Source organism: Megalobrama amblycephala, linkage group LG9 (genome assembly GCF_018812025.1).
Source record: "Megalobrama amblycephala isolate DHTTF-2021 linkage group LG9, ASM1881202v1, whole genome shotgun sequence".
NCBI lineage: Eukaryota > Metazoa > Chordata > Actinopteri > Cypriniformes > Xenocyprididae > Megalobrama > Megalobrama amblycephala.
The window spans coordinates 5,288,515-5,312,449 of NC_063052.1; the positions used below are offsets into that span (position 1 = coordinate 5,288,515).

The window sequence follows — 23,935 nt, forward strand, 5'->3', positions numbered from 1 at the left end:
GAAATGATTGTTATCAAGTTTGTCCAAATGGTGGCAATACACAGACCCAAGCAGATTATTTCCAGAACCTTCCACTGCCTGTTCTCACTGATTAAGCCTTAAAGCAGAATGCAAAGTGCAGCTGTTGGTTTACTGTCGGGGACTTGGTTTCACAATTAACTGTCTGATCCAATCTCTCCTTGTATCCCAGCCCACCTGTATACACACTCCATGACATTCCAGTCATTCCAGGGCACTCCCAAACACTCCCTGCCTCCACTGGAGGACCACCTGCACTACTCCACACTCTAGAGTCAAGCTTGGCATTTATTTAGGAATTCATTCATTCATTCTCTACTTCATAACAGATAGACAGTACACTCAAAAAACAGGCCTGTTTGTTTTTAATGACCCTAAACCATCAAAATACATAATAATATTTATAATATTTTATATTTTTTAAATGTTTTAAATATGAGGTGTACAGACCCCAAAAAATTGTACCCCAGTCCGACCCGACTTAACGGGATTCATTTTCAAACCCGACTGGACCCGAACGTAAAAAGCATTGACGTGTACACAGCCTGCAGCCCCGCAGTCAGTAAAAATCCCGGTGTCTTGCTGACTGATTTGCTAGCTAGCTTGTTACCTTGAGAAATCTTGCCCTCAAAGTTGTCAGCCAATTTAGAGCCCTTCTTCTTACTAGAGGTTGTGAGAGATGCCACTTCGACTGACATCGTTCACCATAATCCGCAGTCTTGGGGAAATGCATTACAAGTAATGCGAGTTGCGTAATCAGATTACTTTTTTCTAGTAAAGTAACGTATTACTTTTACGTTTACTACAAAATATCAAAGTCCTTTTTTAAAATAAGTAACGCAAGTTAATTTGTTTTACCATTTATTGACTGCCACCTCTCCTGTCCTCATGTTGAGAGAAATCGGGAGTAAGTGCAGAGGCGTTGTGTAAATATAATGGTTATTCTAGACTAGTTCTAGACTAAATGTGAGCATACATACTTCTGTATTCCAGAATGGCAGCGCAACTGAAAAGCTTTTTTGTTTGAACTGCGCCTTCTACTGTACAGGTGTGAATTTTCATTTCCTTCAGCTTGAGGCTTATTCATTTTCACTTTTGGTGTGAAAGGACCTTAATAAAGGGTAGGTAACATACACTGTTTCTACAAATCTACAAATGTTAATTTTGAGTACCTGTAGAGTAGTATTGCATCCTTCATATCACTTTTTATGTAAAGTAATGTAACAGATTACTTTACATAAAAAGTAACTAAGTAACGTGATTAGTTACTTTTTTAGCATTACTTTTAAAACTTTACCCAAAGCAGTTCTGACGGCGCTCATTGAAACAGTAGGCAAAAATGGAGCAACTGAATCTAAATGCGGAAGCAACCGTGCATAGAGTCCATTGCGCATAGAAGCGCAGAATTAGAGAGAACTTTTGAGAAAAAATTGAGATAATAACCTTGTCATAGAATTGTTTTAATTAAAGGTCCTCTAAGCGTTTTTAGGCCAAAACATTTTTTGTCACATACAGCAAACATCTGCTCACTATCCGCTAGCTGCCTGTCCCCTGAACACACTGTAAAAAAAAAACGCGGTCTCTGTAGTCGCCACAAGCTCCGAAAATGGCAAAAAAAAAAAAAAAAAAAACCTGGTGCAGCCTGGACAACGAATCATAATAAACATGCTCCAGCCAATAACCGACAAGAATGATTTTAAATGCGCGTTCATGACTGTTTCAGGAAGCACGGATGGGAGGAGGAGGGAGGGTCTAGCTAGCCTCTGTTTTGTTTGACAACACTTCGAACGTCAACAGGAAGTTACTCCGCTCAGGATCGCTTAGAGAACCTTTAATAACATTTTGTTAAATGCCTGACATTTTTTAAAAGGATTCAGGTCTTCTCCGGTCCGTTCGGAAAAAACACATTTATTTTAAATTAACGAGGCCACTAATACCGAACCCGACCCATTTCCAACTAAGGTACTTTCCAACTAAGGTACTAAGGTTTTCCTGAGGATCCAAGTGGACCCATGAAGTTTCTTGTAGAGATGGAGCCTCCATCATCAAGGTAGGGGTGAATAGTTGGAATGCTCACTTTCTGTTGACCGTTTCGTTTTGTTTAATTTAATTTAATTTAATTTAGTTTGTTTCATTTAGTTTCATATTTGCTTGTACCATCGTCATTTGACATGCTGATCCTGTTCAACGCTGTTTAAATAAAGAGTTTGCATCAAAACGCATCATGGATTTAATAGCAGCTACTTAGCCTCTCAGTGGATAGGCTACTTGTGCCGCTACATGAGGGAAAAACAAAACACTAAACTAAACTCCGCCTTTTGCCGAACTCACTCTTCTCCCTTTCCCCATCACATATCAAATCAGAAAGGTATTTATTTTCAATAAAAATGAAGAAAATATTTGAAAAGTGGAAATAAAGTGTCTAACAAGTGTTTAATAATAAAGTATTTATTGGGTAGGATTAGGGGTCATTGTAGGGAGGGTTTTATTGTCCCAATAGGTCGGCATCCATTTAATAATTTTAATAAATATAATAATTTACACTCTATGTTATTATTGCATCCTGTTAATGTACAACAATACTGAGGTACAAATATTATCTGCCACTATAAATAGCGTCTAACAACTATTTTCACTTATTACAAAGAACTGCTACTTTTATATAGTCTAAATAAAATATATCGCTATTTTCATTTAGTGTATATAGCATATCACTAAGAAAATTTTGCTATTGTCAATTAGTGTAAATAGAATAGGCTATTGCTCTTTTCACTTAGTGTAAATAGCATCTATAAATAGTAAGTTGACATTCATGAATTAATCCCCTAGAAAAGACTGTGGCAAAACATGTTCAAAAATCTGTTTGAAACCAGTCATACTGATTATTTTACTATTTTGTATAGTGCCGAAATTACACAATTAACCTTAAAATATCTAATTCCTTAAGCATTTTTCCACCATATGTTGTAGTCTATCATCATGGGTGTGGAATATAATTCACTGTATAGGTGTGGGAAAATTAAATCAGCCATTTTTTTTTTTTTTTATCACTATTATTTTACAATTATTAAAAATAACATTTTATGTTCGACACTATGTTTCACCATTGATATGCTATAAGCATCAAACTGTTGGCAGATATCAGTTAATTGCTCTGATTTATGATGGAGCAAAAGGTTATTTAAGGTCAATATTCAGAGTTTGGATCAGAGTGTTGAATCAGTCATCGTGTGGCAGAGATCCCACGCACAGTGATGATAGGTCGGTCCACCCTGCGTTTCCTCGCATCAAACCGGCACAGGGGAACCTGATACATCTTCACTTATTCTGAACCCTGTTCATTTAACCTGCCGTCCGGGTCCAAGTCAAACAGCTGTGGCTACTGTGAACACTACAGCAAAGATAAGTTACCACGCAATGAGAAAAAACAACAGGCCCAACTCCCATCGCTCCACAGGCGAGGAAATTTGTGTGGATAGGGAAGATCTGGTTTAAGTTGTGTGTGGACAGTCATCAATCCAAAACACTCCCCCCTCTCCCAAAAGACAAAAACATCCACATGCTGGATGCACCGATGCAGTAATAAGACCCATGGCTGCAAATTTTCCAAATTGGAGATCAACTGGGCAATGACACTCCTCCTTGGTCCAAGAGTTAAAGGAGTGCCCAGATATTTTAAAATGGACCTGAATCAAGGAACATCACAGCTTATCCCATCTACTGTAGGTCTTTGTCCGGAAGGATCCGTGGGTAAACGCTTGAGTTCTGGGCTTTGTGCCGAGAGGAACACCTGCAGTGGAGAATTGGGAGAAATCTCGAGACTATGGGAGAGAGCAGAGCTGTGATGTGCTGCTTAATAAGGCTTTCGTGTAAGATCCATTTCCCTCCATCCTTACAAGCATCTGGCTCCAACAGTAAGAGCGAGATATATATCCTCTTTGATCTATTGTAGAGTGTGGGTCAGATATGCTCAACTGTGAGAAAAAAGCACATGTACCGGACCACAGTTTTTGTGTGCGATGCATCATCCCTGCTGTGTTACAATGAAATTCAAGGCAACCTGTAAATGACCTAATATGACAGCTGTGGGTGTCCTTTTTTGGAACTTGTAGGCACTAGTGTCCTCTAATGACGTTCTGCAGCAGTATCTGGGAGAAACAAAGATGTTTTACTGAATAAATACACATTTACATGGATTAGGTCAGCTAAATATGAAAATTCTGTCGTCATTTACTCACCCTAGTTGTTCAAAACCTGAGTTTCATTCATCTGTGGAACACAATAGGATACATTTTGAACATGATCTTTTCCATGCAACTACAATGAAGAGTGACACAAAAGCGAAATAAATGTTTCACTGCAAACAAAATAAAAAGTAAACGTGTAAGAAATGATTACACGAATACGCTCCTAGATGATTACGCTCCTAGAAGAAAAAGTTCTATAAACTTAAAATGTTCTTTCAGGAGCTTCATATACTGGATATATAACCTTTCTGTGGTTCCAATCATGATATCATTTTATGGATTAAGTTTTAATTCATTTTTTATTTTGATTAAATTTTATGAATTAAACAGCTCATAAACACATTTTATGTGCACTAGCAATGACTCGTTAAACGTGGGAGTATTATGCAATCATTTAAGACATTTCTCCTTGTATTAAACTTTTTGGGCATAAAATGTTCTTTAAAATTGAATCAATAACCGTAGATTTCTGTAAATAACTCATTTGATTTGCAAGAACTCAAAGTTAATTAACTTTATATTAATTGTTATCAAAATGTATGAGTTAACTAACTCAGTACTTTTAACAATTAAAATGCATGAGTACTACAAACTCAAAATTTGATAGTTCTTCTTACTTAGAATTGGGAACATCATAACTCAAAAAAATTTGATGTAACTGATTACCTTAAATTTTTTGAGTTAGCCCAACTTATTTGGGTTTATAGAACCCAACTGAACCTTTCTGTAAGAGTGATATGGGTAAAGTGATGGACGCTTGAATTATTGAACATATTTAATTAATATCATTGATTAAATACAATAAAATAAACCTATTATTTTACACACAGTACATTTGAACTGTACGTTTTAGATGCTGCCAGTAATGTTCATTAAAACATAGTATAATGTATGTGTGCTAGAACTGCACTTTATATACAAATACATATGATTATTAATTATATCAACTGGATCATTGAGTCAGTAAGTTAAACCCAATAATGAATCATTCAGATCTGTTTAATGAAAAGGATCAAATGATTCACTGTAAAAAATCTGCAAATATCATCACTTCTTTCATGTCAGGGACAGACAAGGTGCACTAAAGAGTCTTTAAAGACTCAGGTGCAGTCAAGTTTTATAACTACTGAAATTTTGGCTCATTCCTCATACAAAGTTGTCATATGGCTTCAGAATTATATGACTTTCATGGTGCTTTTTGTAATTTTTGCTGCCATGATGTTCTTCTTTTATGTTCCACTGAATTAAGAAGGTCTGTGGTTGTAACAACAACATGACTGAGTAAATAATGAGAGAACCTTCAGTTTTTGGTTGAACTATCCCTTTAAGTGTTGTTCAGAGACAGCACCGAAATGCCAGAGAAAGCATCTGCACAGTAAGCTACCAGTATTGAAAAACTTTCTTAGTGTGCTTAGTATTTTATACAGTAAAACTCTATGCCAAAAGAAACACTATAGACTTCTATTAGTTTCTTGGGGGCTACAGTTTTGGACATACAGTAGAGGCCAATTTGGCTGCAAAACACCATTTTTTCTCTCCCAAAAAAGAAAACTGAAGACATTCTTCTTACAGCATGGATGAAGATAAGTTACAATAACACTCAAAGAACTGAAGTGAACTCCAAGTTATGTTTCTTCATGTTTATACAGTCTACCTTAGACAGGTCTTATTGTCAATTTGATAAGAGGACCATTACTCCTTCTTAGATTCAATTACAGTTCAATTTATTCTGTAGTGTAGAGTGATCAGGGTACATCACGCCTAGTAGGCATACAAATGTAACTCCATTTGCCTTGAGAGTGAACAAAAATCAGCTGGTCATAATCGCAGAATAAACTATGATAATTATTAACCAACCGATGATGACCAACTTAAGGTACGGTCATGAGTTCCCCACACAGATTTCACTCATATTCACTTAAAGGAGAGCTTCATGGCACATGGCTATTTAATACTGATCTGAGTTTATGAATATATATTTAAAACCTTACCTGTTGCATTTTTTCGGTAGGCTAACCCGGAAGTTGCCATCACCCTGGTTCCCTCAACAAAAACCCAACATGATTTTTCCATTGGATTTTGGATTACTGTAGAAAATATCCAACAAAAGTTTATGATTACATGTTTGTTCATCACAATAATCTTCAAAAATGAATGCAACTTTTATGAATTTTGAAGCTTAAATACAATCGTCAGAAGTAAAAAGCTAAATGTACGCTATATATAAGATCATCCCTACTAGGACACCAACTATGAAATGAATGCAGCATTAAATTTACTGTCTATTTGAATACAATATGTCTCAGATTTTCTCTTTGAAAGCCTTCAGAAAATATGTTTGAAAAATAGACTTTAGTTTTTCTTGTGTTTAATGTGAAATGTGTTTCATTTTTTTGATAAAAGGGCTTTGAGCTAAAATGATTTGCACCAAATTCTGACATAAAGTGTCATGAAAACATATCTAAATCAAATTCATGGATCCTCCAGGTTATTTCTCTCTCTTTGGCAGTCTTTGTTTCTCTTTCCAGCTCAGCTTTTCAGTCATCAATACATTATGCCCTGTTCATTTCCTTCATGCTGACTGACATTGTGTCCTTGGCCATCTGGCTTTTTCCAAGCTTTGGACTTTGACTGTACGTCAGTAAAGGTCACAAGGGCCTTTTTCTACCAGCAAATAGGAAAAGGTAACGACTGCTCCTTGTTCTCAGGTTTCCTTTTAATAATAGTCTTTATTTAGGAATTGTGGAAATTAGGTGATTCGCCACAATCCTTCACTTACAATTTCCTCAACAGACTGAAAGCATGTACACACAAATATTACTTCAAGTAAGTTACTACTCCTCCAGGAAATAGATACTAGTAACGGTAATAAGACTTTTCAGGAGGTTCAGCTGAGAATTTACCAAACTCAACAATTCGGAAACAGACATTTAAACTGAAGTGGACTGATGGAAGAGTACTAGAAAGTTGGAAGGGGAAAATGGCTGACCGCAGGTGTGGTCACAAATGCACAAATACAATAAACAGAGGATTAGAGCAGTGGTTCTTGATCCAGATTTTACTTTGGACTTAAGTGGCGACCCAGTACAGTAACAAAACTGTTTACTGTACAAAATTTAATTTCAATGGTTTCATGCTCTCAGCAGCCAATAATTCACCCCTCAAAACACATTGTGGTCAGCACAAACCATGTTTATCCTCAGTGCAAATGAACCCATTTTTAATGCAGTCTGAGGCGTATTTTCCTTTACTTGTGTAGTTTTGTTGATGGGTTTTGAGGATGAGGGCATGTCACGCAAACTAGTTTAACTCCTGGTTGTGACCCACCAGAACTACACTCTCAGAAAAAAAAGGAACAAAAGCTGTCACTGGGGTGGTACCCTTTCAAAATGTACTACCTTTAAGGTAGGCCTATTAATATATGCTCCCTTTAGGGGTAAATAATGTACAGAGGTGTAGCATTTGAAAGGGTACTGCCCCAGTAACAGCTTTTGTACTTTGTTTTCTGAGAGTGTAGAATTCTACAGTGAAGTGAAGCTATAAAAAAGTCCATGGGAGATATAAAGTAAGTGACCACCTCTTTCATCATGCTGTTTCACCTGGATCTCCTAATTGCCCACCAGAGAGAAAGAACGGCTGTTGGACCTCCACATTTATCGTCCATTGTGAGAAGAGCCCTTAAGGTGAAGACAATCCAGGCCTCCAGTCCAGTGTGTGTTTAAACAGAAAAAAAGCACTTGGACTATATATCAGTTTAATGCATTTTGTTCAGTGGATTGTGTTATTAAACTGTGTTGAGACACAAATGACCTGTAGAAAACAAGCAAACCCATGCTAGCCTCTGCCCTCCATAGAGTTCACACAAAGGTGTCTCACTTTTCCTCTCCACTGAGAACACTTGACACTTTGTCCTAGCAAAAGTGGCGATAAAGCAAGCACAAGGGAGTTTTGGCCCCATAAGTGTAAGGCCAGGCAGTGTCTCGTACAGTGCTCTCATTCACTCTTGTAATAATCTTGTAACACATCTTCCGGTGTGAAAGGACAAGTGACCCTTAACCCCACGACCTGAGGTTTGTGGAAACAAATCATACCGTCATCTGAAAAACCCTCCAAAGCATCTCAGCGTGGGCCCTCACACCTGGGCCTCCTTCAGTGTTGATCCTTTTCATTATAAATTATCACACCAATGAATACAGCTCATCCACCTTTATTGCCCGCAAAGGCGTCCACTCGCGTTATTAGATTCATGCGAAAGCCACATGTGCTAATGGCAGTTCCTCACACGCGTTTTGACTGGTCTTTCATCACCCTCGCTTCCCCCACACGTTTCTGCCGAGGTCTGGCATGTGTTAAACTGTCCGGAACGTAAGAGAAAGAAAGTGGGAGAAGGACAGAGGGCCAGGAAGAGTGGGAGGTGGGAAGAGGGTCTGAGTGAGAAATAAGGAAACCAGCTTTACTTGCATCATCCATAACTCGAAATTGATTGGAAACAGTGTTGGGAAGTAATTAATGTTAGCTTGTACATGAATCAATAAAAAAAGATTACTGTTATGTACTGCATTTTAGACCTTCTTAATTAAATAAATTTGATTTTAAAAAATCAAATAAATGACATTTAAAGACATTAAATTACCGCAAATAGACAATAGATATATATAGATATATAGATATATATAGGTACGAGAGGCTGTGCTGTATCGTGAATAAGTCACAGCTGAAGTGCGTTGTTAGGCACGATGCGAAGCCATGACTTATTCACGATACAGCACCAGCCTCGAGTACCTTACTGCTTTCATAAAACGGTTACTACACAATTCAAATATTAAAAGTCAAAAAATATACTATCAATGCAACTTTCATGAAGTAAAATCACTAAAAGCCTTCCTTCCGCCAGAAAATATAGTCCCTGACCATGAACAGCAACAGAAGTTAATGTACAGTATTACGACATTAGATGGCGGCAAAGATTGTCTTTATGAGTAAGCCACTCAGTTTACATTGAAAAGACTGAATTGTTGTGAACACGGAACAAGATGCAACTGACAAATGCTTTGACTAGCGCTGTCAGTCATGGGAAAACCCCTTAACTGTTAAAAGGACAAGATAATACATCGGACATTTAAACCGATTTTTTTTTATTATGAACACAGGACTGACCTGAAGGAAAATGCTAAATCTGAATGCAGGTAATAAACTCGCTCACTCGATCTCTTTCTCACAATACTCTTCTACATAATACAGTAAGCTTCAATGAACAATATCAATTGAGAAAATACAGTTTACGTTGCTAAGAGTGATTGCTAAGGGTGCTGTGTAGTGATACACAGAACCGTTGGGTGAAGCGGATCAGAATCAAGGACAGAAACTAACCGTTTTATAAATATCGCTTAATTGTGATTAATTGCATCTAACATAAAAGTTTGTGTTTATATAATACATGTATATTACTAACCTAAAGTATACAGCCCACCACAATCCATTCAATAAAGTAGTCAGTAATGGTTATTTTTATATATTTGCTAAGTATATGCTCCTCATTGTATTGTTTAGCTACTTTCTGTTATTAATTTTTTGTGTAACTAACAACTTTTCAAACGAGTAGCTTGATAAAAGATTATCAATCTATTTATCCATCTTAAACATGCATTTTTCTCTGTAGGGTCATGAGGTGATTGCAGTTTAAGTAGTTTAAAATATGGGAAGTTTTGGCAAGCTGCAGGTTTAAAGTAGCTTCCCCAAAATGTATTGAAAAATAACAAACGTTATCTCACCAAAGTCAGATCATTCTCTATTATATGACATATTGTATAATAGATGTGTAAAAGATATTTAAGGTGCTTTCTGTCTTTTTTTATTACATGCAACGTAATTGTCTTAAAGTTGTCTTAAAAGTACATTCGGTAATTTTACTTTCATTAAAAAGTTTTACACTATTAGAATTAATAGTACTTTTGATAACTAGTAAACCATTTCACATGAGATGAAGGCTTCAGGCATATAGGATATCACATGACCAGCTGAATACTACTTATTACTACCATTAATACTATAATTAAAATAATTAATACTACCATTTTGAAGTGCATTCAACTTCGTCAAGTGGACGAGGGAATATTTGTTTTGGACAGACCCTCAACCCCTCGATTTTGAGTGAGTTTACTCGTATGTAAACTTCAGGCAGATCCATAGACCATAATGCAACACCACTGTGATGTCACAACAGCAACTCCCATAGCAGATTCCAAATAATCAAGGGTTTACGGCATTCCATTTAAACGTATTGCAAGGGTATATATATATATATATATATATATAAACTTAAAATATATGGGAGCTTATTTTAATCACAGTAGTCAGTCAAAAAAGAAAAAAAGAAAAAGACAACTGAAAAAAACATTATTTGTGGTCAAGTTTACAATTATCTCAGAACATACGAGAGATAAAGGCCACAAGAATTTTTACTTACCTTTATTTAAAATTAGATGGCAAAGATCATCCCACTTACAATACAAATATGCAAAAAAATGAAGGTAAGAAAGAAAGAGGGAAAAGGGAAAGTACACTGGCTTTCCAGTGAAGTTGGATGTTATTGTTTGAAGAACAAGCCTGTTGCTGCTGTAGTGGGGTGAGTCCCCAGTAGAGAAGGGCCTCATAAATCTGGACCTTGACTGGAAGTCCCTAGCTGTGCAGGTTGGATGGAGGACAAAAGTAGCCGAGTGCTCAGGATGTGGAGAGACTGCTCTACAGTCAAGCCTGAGGGGCCGTGAAATAACATCAACAGTGACCTAGACCCTGTGCACGGCATAGGATCATAGGGGTCAGCCGACGTCTGTGTATGTGTTTGTGTGTGTTATAATATTTTACTGGATTTACATGGTAGAACACAATAACCCATCCCTATTCCAACTAAACGCATGAGTTCAGGACTAATTGTTTGACTGTTCGGAAAACGTGTTTGAAAACAGTTATTAGTTTTTGCAGTTGCATTTTGTTTTGAAATGACACACTTCTGCTGTAAAATGACTTTCTGGAATAGTGTCACTCCATGTAAAAGATGTGTTATTGTAATCATATTCCTTTCATCTTATCCAGTTAAACATTTTGAATGTAAATTTGGAAAGTGCTTCAAGCAGAATAAGACAGTAGTTTAATTATTTAGATATGCCTTTATGGATTCTACAGTTTTTAAAGAAATAAAACTTTATTTAAAGACATAAAACTGCTCTGCTTGTAATGTATTGTTGGCTCTCAGATTGATAACAGATTGCAGGCTCTGGCTTTGGCAAGGTGCGCTAGTTATTCTTCATGTAGTGCCTCAGTCTAACGCTCTTCCAAATCACTTATCAAAATCTCATCACTGTGGATCTGTGGGTCTCTACTGGATTTGATTCAGGACCCACATTTCACATTAGACATCAGTGGTGACCCAACACATCCAAAATGGCTTATCGTACAAAAGAAATTAAAAAAAAAAAAAAAATTGTTACAGTCAAACATTGACATTGAACTGCACAGGGTTTAATTATTAACAAGACAAAAGATAAAGGATAAAAAAATCTGAGCATTTTGTAAATGCAACAGAAGTATGATTTACAGTCTTTGGCATAAATAACAAAATGTGGGAAACATCCTTTTTAAAAGTTGATGAGCACATGTGACCCTGGACCAAAAAAAAGTGGCACGGGTATTTTTGTAGCAATAGCCAAAAATACATTGTATGGGTCAAAATAATCGTTTTTTTCTTTTATGCCAAAAATCAATTGGATATTAAGTAAAGATCATGCTCCATGAAGATATTTTGTAAATTTCCTACCGTAAATATATAAAAACATTATTTTGTGAGTGGATATGCATTGCATTCATTTGGACAACTTTAAAGGTGATTTTCTCAATATTTGGATTTTTTTTTTTTTTTTGCACCCTCAGATTCCAGATTTTCAATAGTTGTATCTCGGTCAAATATTGTAATATCCTATCAAACCATACATCAATGGAAAGCTTATTTATTCAGCTCTCAGATTATGTATAAATCTCAATTTTTTTGACTGGTTTTGAGGTCCAGGGTCACATATTAGTTTGCAGTAATAACTAGTTAGTTGCATGTATTATTTGATATGCATATGTTATTTTTAGTATTTTTCCCTATGTCCAATCTGAAGAGAGCTATATATGAACCATTGCTGGGTCCCAACTTCACTGTATCAGTCCACCATTTTAGCATAATTTATAAATAGTATTTACTAATATTTTGAAATAGTTTTTATTTTTATATTTTCGGTTTAGTTTTTGTTATTATTAAGTATTTTAAGTTTTTCATCTTAATATTAATATTTTTTTATTTCAGCTTTAACGGCAGCAATTTTTATTAGTTTCAGTTAACAATAAGAATACTGACAAGCCTTACCTACAGTAGATGGAAATATCTATTTTTATGAGTGAGTCATTGAATGATTGACTGATAACAAAAAACAGAACAATGTCTAAAGCTGCTATGTGACATGGTGTACAGCAAACAAGCTAAAAAACCCAGAACTAAGTTTTTATAAGTCTTTTATAAGACACAAAAGTGGATACAGGCAGCGAGACAGAGCGCAAATTACTATAAGAACAACACTAGAGGGGAACGTAATCGGCGACAACATGTGCTAAACAAACAAACAAACAAACAAAAAACCCATTCATTATTTTTAACCATGTCAAAGAATTATTTAACCTGTCACCGAATACGTTCCCCTCTAATGTAGTTCTAATAGTAATATGACCCGTTGTGATCCCTTTAACATTAGTTTTTTGGGGTCAACCATAGACTGTGGGGTCGACAGCCCCCCCGGTGGGCGTGGTTTTCAGATTATGACGTGTGTCGCTCTGTCTCTATTTCTGCCATAAAGCAGGAACACACCAAGCCGACGGTCGGCCATCGGGCAGTTTTTCTTCGTCGGCCGACTAAGTTTCCTCGGTGTGTTCCGCACCGTCGGCTGAAGTTGGTCCTTGTCGGCTTTGTTTCGGCCGATTCGACATGTTGAATCGCCGTCGGACCTCGTCGGGCCGTCGGACCATATGATCATTCTGATTGGCTGTTCAGCTACTGCCACCTGCTGTTCGGAAAGGCATTTCATATCACGCAGGCGCAGAACTGATGTGCTGTTTGGCTGTCGGCTGTTTAGCGTCGGTTTGGTGTGTCAGGGCAACTTTGGACACAGACGCTGCCGACGTGAGCCAACCCCGCAGTCTGCTTTCATCGCCCCTAGTTCGTCGGCATCGGCTTGGTGTGTTCTGGCCTATAGAAAGACACAAGTAGTACGAGTAGTATACTAGTATGGGGTTCCGAATTCAGTGACTGATTCGTTCAGGAATGAGTCTTTACGAGTGAGTCAGTGAATCATTTACACTGATTCATTTAGGAATGATGCGCCACTAATGTATGACGCAACGTTGAATTCTGCTATGGCTCTTTAGATTCGCAGTGCATAAAGTCCCTTTAAGATAGTCTTTGATAATAGTAAGGGAACCGACAATATTTTGTCTAAAACGTACGTTACGTAATATTTATTTCTTATGTTAAAAACATTATCACATTTGCAAACGTGCTTTTGGTTGTACAAAACAATAGTGTGCATTGTTAACTCCGCCGTGCTTTCGTCTGCTCTCACTAAAACATGTATAAAGTTGGCTCCCTTATATCCAAATGCTGGCCTTTGCTGATGATCATCAATGTTATATATATATTAGCTAATAAAGCAAATCTCCCCTGCAACATTGTGATCCAAAACACGGTTCTAAAGTGTCTTTCTAACATTCATACTTCCCAAGAAAATTCTGAAGTTTTGGCAGTGAAGTAGTGGAGACAGCGTGAAGTATTGCGATGACAGAGAATGGTTTGTCCTGCGTCGTGGGGCTTAAACTGCTGTTTAAGTTGGCACCTAGCGTGAGTAGGCTTATGTGCCAAATACCAAAAGCCTTTACACCCCATTGATAACCTGAATGACAGGGCGTCCTGTTACTCAGCAGATTGAAAATCAATGCCTCATTTCACACCACTGGTGACTACACAGGGACTACTTTCTTTACATGCTTCAGTACTCCACCATTTCCCCTTTTTTTGGCCTGCAGTGTTGATTCAAGACACTTCTATACGGTATTATTAGTAATTACTGATAAAACCCATTTCTTTTGACCTCTGCATTGTTTGATGTGGCCTTTGCCCAGCATCCCCGACTAGGTAATATAGATCTGCAGGCCTCAGCATACCGCATTCGGTGGGATGGTTTCTGCTGCGTTCCCCAAGATCCCTCCATGACTGCACGCAGGAACGCTGGCCGCCAGACTATGCAGCTGCCTGCTGTGCTGGAGAGCAGGGACATGCGGTACACTGAAGCCCAGCCACTCCTACTTCCCTCCAGTGACATCTCGCATCAATCTTCCACCACATCCCCTAGCAGAGAGGAGGGGGAACGCAGTAGAGCATCAACAATAGACTCAGCTGTCTTCCATGGATGTTTGCAGCTCAGAGGCTGTGTTATTTATAAGTGCTGGCTAACTTAGGGAACTGTTTGAAAACACTGATTTCTGAGGCCCAGATGATGGATTGAGACCTTCCATGATGCACCAACTACTAAAAAAGCGCAATAGATCAATGAGGGAATATAATAACAGTGCCTAGAGTTTTGGCCTCTGGCACTATTCGTGCCTGTCAGCAGATGTAAACACAAATCAATGTCTCACAACATTGATCCTTTTCATGAAATCTTCTGATATTCTTGTTTTTCCTTTCAGTTTTTTGTGAGTATGTTATTTGGCTTATGTTTTGGGGCTGGCAAAAATGAAGAAATATTCTGTTTCAGAACTTAAATTATTGTTATATCCATGACATAAGCTATATATTTTATTTTGCAGAGTTTTAAGCAATGCTAACCCTATTTAGATCACCAAAAGCAGCTGTCCATGAGCACATTTGCTTGTTTTTTGATTCAGATTACACTAGTATGGTAGTAGATGAAATTGTAGACCTGCTTCGTGGTGGCCGGTGTAGGTCAGTGGGCCACAGCTATAGGCTTAAGAGGATGGGTGGTCCTCCATTAGGTCTGCAGACCGCTGAACCTAACAGGCATGTAATTAGTCCCAAGAACATAATGAGATGCCAAGGTAATGCATCTTTCACAGCATGTGATGAGAGAGGAAGTTAGCCTCGTGCCACGGACTGTCTGTGGCCCAGCTGTAGGCGTAACGCTCGCTCTACAATAATCCCATTATTCTAAAAGACCATAAAACTCAGTCCAAATAAGAAACAGTCTATAAAACCAGCCACTTTATACAAGCATAACTCCACCTTCACTAGACTGTGCAAATATACATATGTTACTCACTCCTCAGCACAGCTAATGAGATGGAATAACCTAATATTGCACAAGGAGATTACGCAAAGAAAGTGGGTTGATTATAGAGAATTCAAAATAATACAGAATTCATATTTGATGTATAAGGGTAGACTAATATTAAACGTTATACAGGGCCTCTAAATGTTTTGTAAAAGTACATACAAAAAACATTTTTAATCAGTATCTTTGTCCTGTTTTACAGTATAATATATTGCATCATATAAATATAAATAAGATTTGCATGTTTTGAAGGTGAATGTTTTTTTTTTTTTCATTTTCCTCCCACCCATCAGTTTAACCAGTGGTGTGAGTTTGGGCAAAGACTATAGAATAACACAAGACGTGTCACTCGTATTGTTTTGAATGGGAGAAAGTGTAACGTGCAATATGGCGGAATAAGTCCCGCCTTCTAAATAAGAGCCAATCGCCGACTGGTAAAGTCATCGCGTCACTGCAGCAGCCGTTAGAAGCACCGGTTTAAGAAACAGTCAGACGCGCGCCTCTGAAACATGGCAGAAGAGACGCGCATTAGCTTGATCCAGCCTAAAAAATAAATTTTTTTGTCATGATTCGAGCGTTTGGATAAAACATTTATGAGACAGCTGTTGTCAGATTTCATTGGTGATTTCAAATATGAAATGTAATCGTAAGGTTGGCGAACAGTTTTGGAGAATTTGATGTTTGCCCATTCAAAGAGATAGGGCATGATGCCCAGGATGCCCGAGAGGCGTTTCAAAGATGGCCGCCGAGTGAAATGACTTGTCTTAAAGGGACTTTGGTTTTGGGCGGGACTATCTATTGGCTGACCAATGGCACATGGAGGTGTGAAAAAAAGTTGAGAGGCGAGTCTCATTTCACATACATCTGAACTATTCTGTGCAGTAGTGCGAGAAGTATGTTAAGTATGTAAACAGAGGCTTTACTTCCTTCAAACTTAAATTGGAATGTCACTGTTTCCGTCATGGCACCATCCCGAACACACACAAGAAATTAAAGGGTTATATAATGCCATTTTTACAAGATGTAAAAAAAAAAAAACAGTCTCTGATTTCCCCAGAGTATGTTAATCTTTAGCTCAAAATACCCCACAGATCATTTTTATAGCATGTTGAATTTGTCACTTTTTGAGGGTGAGAAAAAACAGGCTGTTTTGTGTGTGTCCCTTTAAATGCAAATGAGCTGCTGCTCCAACAAGGAGGGCAGAGTTTCGAGGGCTTGTTAGTAGCTCCAATTACCTCACACAGACTTACTGACAATCTCAGAAACTGTTCAGCCTTTTATATTTAAACCGGAGTCGGACACTGATGGAGAGACTCAAGAAGAAGTGACAACATGTAGAATGCAACAGGACATTTCTGAATGGTTAGTTGATGAATTTATGTAGCTGATGTGGAGATAACTATCTTAAGGTCATTGATTCTGACATGATAATCTATAAATTGCTCTTGTGTGAACTGTTGTAAGACGCCTACAGAGCCAGAGAATAAATGCTGCATGAAGACAGAACAGGTATAGTTTAGTTTAATTACGGTTATAACTTATACTGTTATCTTGCTTTTATGACATGTTATTGCATTTGTGTTACATTCTGTATTGCAATAACATGGGCTCACCCCTTTGTTGCATGTTATATGGGGCGTGGTTTATGTAAATTTTAGGGTTAGTAATGTCACTAACCTGGGAGAAAGTCGTTGTAGTCCCTACCAGCCGTTTGTTGTAGTCCTTAAAAAGTGATTTCTTTAAAAGAAAATTTCTCCCATTACATTGAACTTTGCAGATGTTGTTTATGCTTGAACAGCAACATTACACACTAACTAAAGTTAAAAAAGTGAAATCATAATCAAACACCCCTTTAAACATGTTCAGCTCAAACAAAGGCTAGATATAGACTTTATAAGTTTATTATCATATACATACAGCGCTTCACAGCCATTACATAACACATGCCCAGATTGGTCCTGATTAACTACTTCACTAAAACGCTCCCACTCTGTATTTTTCTTTTCTTTCCTTTTGTTGTTAATTCTCCTTTTTGAAATGTATCTCGAATCTGTTTTGCCTCCATTGCTGCTTAAACAAGTAGATCCCACAACCGCGTAGCATATTAACCGCAGTGTCCGTGGATATAACTGCGATCCGCGCAGCACTACTGTGTATACAAGTGCCGAGGAAGCCTCAAGAGCTTAAATTCAGAACCAATCACAACAGACTGGGCCATCTGACCAATCAGAGCAGAGTATGATCTTGGAAAGGAGGGGTTTAGAGAGACCAAACTTGATTGAACAATTTCAGACACTATGAGATAAGACGTGATGCTGAAATGCAAGTTTTTGCATTTAGGAATTAGGAATCTTTATCATAGCATTATGGGCACTTTAGTTGTAACTAGACTTATATTTTCACATATGTTATCTTTCAATGTTCTGTTAGCCTTCAGTGTTCAGTGCGAATGCATTAAAAGCAAAAACCTTACAGTATATTTTATTTTTTTACAGCCATTTTTATAGTGCAGGTGTCCGTCAGCTTTGTCAGAGTGAATGGTTACACCTCTCAAACACAAAAGAATGATCTTTTTGCACCCAAATATAAAAAAGCTAGACTCCCAAACCCCCAGATGATTTGTAGTGTCAAGCGATATATTTAGAAGAGAATTATTGCTTTGGGTTGAAAATCCCTTCCAAGCCGTTATAAAGCGCCTGATGTCCAGCAGACATTCTGCCCTCAGCAAGACAGGACTTAAATTTCGTAGAGAGGAGCTGAGATCCCTATTATGAGCTCTGAAGGAGTCTTAATGACCACAGGGATACAGTCAGACCTGTGTCTGCTCTTCAAACCCAGACAATAAGCCTTTATTGTTACTGGGGGTTACATAAGTGTACTCTTTCACTTAAAGTGGGTGTGTGTGTGTGTGTGTTCTAAGTGTCTGCTTTTGCCGTTTACTTCGGGGCCCAGGGAATGAGTTAAAATTTACAGCCTCAGGGTTTATCTCGCAGGATATTTTTCATCAAAATAATCATAACTGCTGGAGCCAAGTGGGTTTGTTACATTTAATTTATGACTTCCCGTTGATTTGGAAGCTGAGTTGTCAATAAGTGTAGCCTGTCCCTCTAGTTCTATGGTTTAACTGATCTCTTGAGTCTGAAGAAGTGAAACGTTTCTCGCTAATATGTTCATTTGGTTTTTTGCAACATTTGATAACCAGGCAACTTACATTAAGGATTTTGGAATGCCTACAAATTAAAAATCTAAATGTAACTCTTTGGGTTTGGGTTTGAAATTCCTAATTATGGGTTGTTTTGGAGCCCTCTGTGGCTATTTTTGGCACAATGTTGAAGTCTTGTAACAGTATGGCCCCATTGCTTTTATGTTGGATTGATGTTTTGTCCTTTATGTTTCCTTTGTGTGATTTCTAAGAAAAGCCACATCTTTTGTATTTTGCAATGTTGTTGATACTGCAGTGCGAGTATTACTTATTTTCTCTTGCATCTTTTTTCTCTCTCTCCAAGGATTCTCTAGGAGCCACTTGGGAGTTTAAGTTGGTGGTCTTTGGAAAATATTTTTGCGGTAACATTGCCTATTTCCTGTCTGATTTAGAAATTCATCAATCACCGGGGCTTTCCAGTCAGAATGGATCTAGGTTTAGGATGCATGACTATTGCATATGCTTAGAGGGCTTTATGGCTTTTTGGTGGTCTTGGACATAAATTATACATTCCTAAAGTTTTGTGGCAGCATGCTATGAAAAGATACATATGTAAAGTAATTGCGCCTGTATTATTTACGTGACATCATGGCAGCAGTTCTCCGCTGTCACAGTATTAAGGTAATTGAAAAAGAGGCACAGCCTTCTTGAAAGAGGTGAAGTGATTTTCCAGTCTAATCCTTTTCAAATGAAACGGTCTCATATTTGGCATTGAATGATGTTTGAGCTCATTTCAACTGTCACATTTATTTTGACTAAACTTAACGAGGGATCGTTTTATTGGTCACAAACATGGCCGACAGGTATGTATTTCCGTATCCCAACAACGACATTTGTCACTAATGAAAATGGATTTGAAGTGAAATGGAGAACGTGTTTGGTATTCCTCAGTCCTGAACGTAGACCTATATGGCCGGCAGGATCCAGTAGGGGAGTATGGCGAAGCCATTTTATGTATATGTACTGTATCTATTTCAATAATAAAATTATGTTTCTGTATATGTATTCAGAGAATGGCTTAAACCAGAAGTGTACTAAATGAAAATCATTAATCATAAGCAAATCATAAGCAAATATGACTTGCATAATTCATAAAATGTTTTCTTTTTTATTGCGACCTTTACACTACTGTTCAAAAGTTAGATTTTTTCTGTAAGATGTTTTGAAAAGCCTTATATGCTCCTCAAGGCTGCATTTATTTTATACAAAATATAGTAAAATATTATTACAATTTAAAGTAAATAGTTTAAAAATATTTAAAATAGTTTTCTATTTAAATATATTTTAAAATGTAATTTATTCCTGTGATGACAAAGCTGAATTTTCAGCATCATTACTCCAGTCTTTAGTATCACATGATCCTTCAGAAACTGAATTAATAATTTTTTTAAAGTAATGTATGATCAAGTATTTTGGTTTAATGTTGATCAAGTTTGGATTTCTGATCCAGTGTCATCTTGAAATCACCACCATGCATTTACACCCAAGTGAATACACACTCTAAAAAATTCTGGGTTAAAAACATAAAACATCCCAAGTTGGGTTGAAAATTTATTTAACCCAACTATTGTTTAAAAATTACTATATGGCTGGCTTAAAATGAACCCAAAATAATTACACATAAAGACACATAATTATAGAGGCAACAATAATAATCAAAAGGTGAACATTATTAATAAGCAATGTAATAAATGTTTATTGTTTAATTATTATTAAACTTGTTAATAAAGGCTCATTTATTAAACATATTAATAAATGTTAAATTCCAACATACTTTGTGTTAATTTTGAGCAAGCAGAACCATTTTTTTTTAAACAATAGTTGAGTTAAATAAGACTACCCAGCTGGTTGGGCAAATATTTAACCCAACCGTTGAGTTAAAACAACCCATTCACTGCTTAAAACAATCCAACTGCTGTCCATTTTCAACCTAACTTGGGTTGTTTTTAACTCAGCATTTTTTAGAGTGTATGTTCTATTATTCAGTAGAATTTATTATTCATTTTGAAGTTATTATTCATGCTTTTCCAAATAAGGGATTCAAGTTTGGCTACATCCCTTTTAAGCAGTATTCTTACCAGAGATAACAGCAGAACATAGAGCAAGAAAAATAAAAAATGATAATGCAGAAGAGGGAATACTTGAGAGAGCTGTCAGCTATAGATTACTGTTTTCCATACCATTTGAGATTGAGTCCTGCAAACTGCAAATATCTCAGTGCATTTTGACTGAAATCTTTAGAGGTATGAAAATGAGAGCACTGTTTCCAGACAGTAATTGGTTCTCTTGAGTCTGCACTGACTTTTCAAAGGAGTGTGGTGTGACTTTCCTTGTGGCAAAACTAAAGAATAGAACCGTGACAAGACAAGACACTCGTTCTCAGGGACAAAGAGGTATTTAAATTTGAGGTAAATCATTTTTATTGAACCTTATTTTACGCATACACGATGCCTCTCTGTAAAATCCACCCGAGTTTCACATGTTCCCTCTGCATGTGAAGTTTCCCTTCAGCTGAAGGGCCCAATTGACCATAAAATTGCAGTCCGTCACTGAGGATGTGTGGCAGCGGCGGATCGCAGGCGACCCCTCATTACTCGACTTCCTCTCCTGTCAACCTGCGTCTGGAATCAATTAGACATGTCTGGTGCTAACGAGAGAGTGTGTGCTGATGTGATTCACACGTGAGTCTGTGATGCGTCTTTTATTGTTATGGCCCATCTGTTGCTCGCTATGACCGAGGTGGTAAATCCCACTGGGGACTCCCTTCCTTGAGAGTTTGTGTGACAGTGATACCCATATTTTCATTAGACTATCTTTCATTTAGACAATCAGCACAAATAAAAGTTTTTTTCAAACATTTCGTCTGAAAATTAAACATAATATGCATCAATTATTCCAATCTTAAGTCCCTTGCACGCATATGTAAAATGCAGTGGTGGCCAATATACACAAGTCCTGTATTCAGGTATAGATGAAAAGTAGGTACAAGTCAGAAAGTATTTACGTTTGAATATACAAACCCGATTCCAAAAAAGTTGTGACACTGTACAAAATTGTGAATAATAACAGAATGCAATGATGTGGAAGTTTCAAATTTCAGTATTTTATTCAGAATACAACATAGATGACATATCAAATGTTTAAACTGAGAAAATGTATCATTTTAAGGGAAAAATAAGTTGATTTTAAATTTCATGGCATCAACACATCTCAAAAAAGTTAGGACAAGGCCATGTTTACCACTGTGTGGCATCCCCTCTTCTTTTTATAACAGTCTGCAAACGTCTGGGGACTGAGGAGACAAGTTGCTCAAGTTTAGGAACAGGAATGTTGTCCCATTCTTGTCTAATACAGGCTTCTAGTTGCTCAACTGTCTTAGGTCTTCTTTGTCGCATCTTCCTCTTTATGATGCGCCAAATGTTTTCTATGGGTGAAAGATCTGGACATGCAGTCTGGCCATTTCAGTACCCGGATCCTTCTTCTATGCAGCCATGATGTTGTAATTGATGCAGTATGTGGTCTGGCATTGTCATGTTGGAAAATGCAGGGTCTTCCCTGAAAGAGACGACGTCTGGATGGGAGCAAATGTTGTTCTAGAACTTGGATATACCTTTCAGCATTGATGTTGCCTTTCCAGATGTGTAAGCTGCCCATGCCACACGCACTCATGCAAACCCCATACCATCAGAGATGCAGGCTTCTGAACTGAGCGCTGATAACAACTTGGGTTGTCCTTGTCCTCTTTAGTCTGGATGACATGGCGTCCCAGTTTTCCAAAAAGAACTTCAAATTTTGATTCATCTGACCACAGAACAGTTTTCCACTTTGCCACAGTCCATTTTAAATGAGCCTTGGCCCAGAGAAAACGCCTGTGCTTCTGGATCATGTTTAGATATGGCTTCTTTTTTTACCTGTAGAGTTTTAGCTGGCAACGGCGAATGGCACGGTGGATTGTGTTCACCGACAATGTTTTCTGGAATTTTTCCTGAGCCCATGTTGTGATTTCCATTACATTAGCATTCCTGTATGTGATGCAGTGCCGTCTAAGGGCCCGAAGATCACAGGCATCCAGTATGGTTTTCCGGCCGTGACCCTTACGCACAGAGATTGTTCCAGATTCTCTGAATCTTTGGATGATATTATGCACCGTAGATGATTCAAACTTCAATTTTTCTCTGAGAAACTCCTTTCTTATATTGCTCCACTATTTTTCGCCGCAGCATTGGGGGAATTGGTGATCCTCTGCCCATCTTGACTTCTGAGAGACACTGCCACTCTGAGAGGCTCTTTTTATACCCGATCATTTTGCCAGTTGACCTAATAAGTTGCAAATTGGTCCTCCAGCTGTTCCTTATATGTACATTTAACTTTTCCGGCCTCTTATTGCTGCCTGTCCCAACTTTTTTGGAATGTGTAGCTCTCATGAAATCCAAAATGAGCCAATATTTGGCATGACATTTCAAAATGTCTCACTTTTAACATTTGATATGTTATCTATATTCTATTGTGAATAAAATATTTTATAAGTTTCCCAGTGTCCCAACTTTTTTGGAATCGGGTTTGTACTTAATTATCAAAAGTAAAAGTTCTGATCTATAAGGAGAATATTGAAAAGAATCAGCTAAAAAGTTATTCATAAATCAACATATTGTTATTCCTTAAGTTCTTCACTTTGAAAAAATAAGGAACGATATGCTTTTATGAAACATAGTGGAGCAAAAAGAAGATATTAATTTAAATGTAGCAAAGTAAAGTTTTCAATGATGAAAATACTATTTGTCACTGTGTCCACCACTGGTAAAACATGAAAACTTACAGTATCCAGATGGCTTTGGTATTTATTAGACATTATCCATGAGGTAATGTTTTTATTAGTATGACTTTGTCTTTCACTGTATAGAATCTACTGCACAAAGTCGGTACATGTTACATGGACGGTCCATATGGTGTTTCTATAGTTAGGAAACATCATTTATGATCTCCTTCAATCTTAGAACCTAATGAGTACTTTGCCTGTTAGGTACGTCAGTGGCTTGTCTCGAACGCACCTCCTCCATGGCAGTAATGATTTTTAGTCGACAGCAGTGGGAACC

General features: G+C 37.4%; 1 long non-coding RNA gene across 2 annotated transcripts in view; it reads right to left on the reverse strand.

Annotated features, from left to right (window-relative positions):
• Positions 1 to 2,080: 2,080 nt before the first annotated feature.
• Positions 2,081 to 23,935, reverse strand: part of LOC125274826 — a 34,932-nt gene continuing 13,077 nt past the window's right edge. For both annotated transcript variants that reach the window (XR_007186327.1, XR_007186328.1), the window contains exons 2-4: positions 6,257 to 6,352; positions 4,257 to 4,287; positions 2,081 to 4,166 (exon numbers count right to left, since the gene is read on the reverse strand). This is a non-coding gene — a long non-coding RNA (uncharacterized LOC125274826). The remainder of the gene's footprint in view (positions 4,167 to 4,256; positions 4,288 to 6,256; positions 6,353 to 23,935) is intronic.